The sequence below is a fragment of the Lithobates pipiens genome, unplaced genomic scaffold (genome assembly GCF_037356315.1).
Source record: "Lithobates pipiens isolate NorthernLeopardFrog02 unplaced genomic scaffold, aLitPip1_a1.2 Scaffold_30, whole genome shotgun sequence".
Taxonomy (NCBI): domain Eukaryota; kingdom Metazoa; phylum Chordata; class Amphibia; order Anura; family Ranidae; genus Lithobates; species Lithobates pipiens.
Window position 1 is genome coordinate 30,831,768 of NW_027507791.1, and position 1,592 is coordinate 30,833,359.

Below are 1,592 nucleotides of genomic sequence, written 5' to 3' on the forward strand. Positions count from 1 at the left end.
TCTTTCTCCTTCTCCTATTTCTTCCTACAACCTCAGAAAATAGATTTTTATGGACGCTGTGATATTATTTTTTCCCTGCACTCTTCTCAGTAATATCCAGGAACATTCTGAACACAGGAGGCTTCTCTGAGGTCACGGAGACCCCCGGACTATCGGACAGCCCAACACCTGAACTCCAGTTGGAAGAGAAGGTTCTGGATGCTTTCACCGGCATTCCCCCTCCCCCTATGCAGGAAGAGGTGGGCTCAGAAAACGGAGGCCCCGGGATGAGCCCAGAGAGGCCGGCCCCCGAGGAGCTGGCCCCCTCGGAATCTCCTCCCCCTGGACAGAAAGACATATTACAGTTCCACAGAGGAGGGCGCTCTGCGGGGAAAGGCCCTTCTAAGACGGCCCGGTCCGATGAGATCTGACCAAGCAGAAGGCAGAAACCTACCTGGCGACACTCAATGCAAGCTGTGATTGGACGACGTTACAAATAGACGACGCAATGCTACACACCCCCAAGGAGGGGAGAAGGAGGCGGACACAATGCTTTCAGGTCACACGGGTGCTTGCGGTACACCCTCTCCGAAAATAAACGACCGGCTGGGATATGTGCACCCCCCCCCCCCCAAAAAAAAAATGGACAATTTCTGAGGGCAAGGCCCCGAAAAAATACACATCGCCTTACTTGTTAGTTTGCAAACCGAGAAATTGGCGGCTCAGCAAAAAAATAAAAAATTGACTGTGATTATTTTCCACCCCGCCCCTTTTTTCCGCAGAAACCGTTTCCTCGTTTTCTGGTTATGTTTTGATCAGAGTCCGAGTGTAAAGGAGCGTCACGCCTGTTTACACTGCCGGAGCCGCCGCCTCCCGCTTCTCGCACTTCTTAACCCCCGATGGACTGGATCTTCCTGATATTCAGAGAATTATTTTATATTATTTATATGACTAATCAATATATACATATATATTTTTGGGAGGGTCAGATGATATCTCCTGGGATGTTAAATATTTTAATAAAAAGGTAGTTTTTATGTTTTCGGTTGTCTCATTTCTTTGTGAGGGGTTCACCTACTTTTTCCCTCACTGTACAGTAAACAGTCTGGAGTCTAACAATGATTGGCTTGCAGATTGGCTCCGGTGATCTCCCCACACCCTCTATTGTTGTCAGCAGAGCGGAAGCTTACCTCCCGGACCTTACACTTCCCGCACACCTGTACACATCACCTCCGCCTTACCCTTCACCGCCCCGCACACTTCCCGCACACCTGTACACATCACCTCCGCCTTAACCCTTCACCGCCCCGTACACTTCCCGCACACCAGTACATATCACCTCCGCCTTAACCCTTCACCGCCCCGCACACTTCCCGCACGCCTGTACATATCACCTCCGCATTAACCCTTCACCGCCCCGTACACTTCCCGCACACCTGTACACATCACCTCCGCCTTAACCCTTCACCGCCCCGTACACTTCCCGCACACCTGTACATATCACCTCCGCCTTAACCCTTCACCGCCCCGTACACTTCCCGCACACCTGTACACATAACCTCCGCCTTAACCCTTCACCGCCCCGTACACTTCCCCCACACCTGTACACATCA

The 1,592-nt window shown here is 51.5% G+C and overlaps 1 protein-coding gene across 1 annotated transcript in view; it reads left to right on the plus strand.

Annotated features, from left to right (window-relative positions):
* Positions 1 to 218, plus strand: part of CREB3L4 (cAMP responsive element binding protein 3 like 4) — a gene marked incomplete in the record, with an annotated part of 12,291 nt that extends 12,073 nt beyond the window's left edge. The window contains 1 exon segment of the mRNA XM_077463927.1: positions 91 to 218.
* Between the last annotated feature and the right edge of the window lie 1,374 nt (positions 219 to 1,592).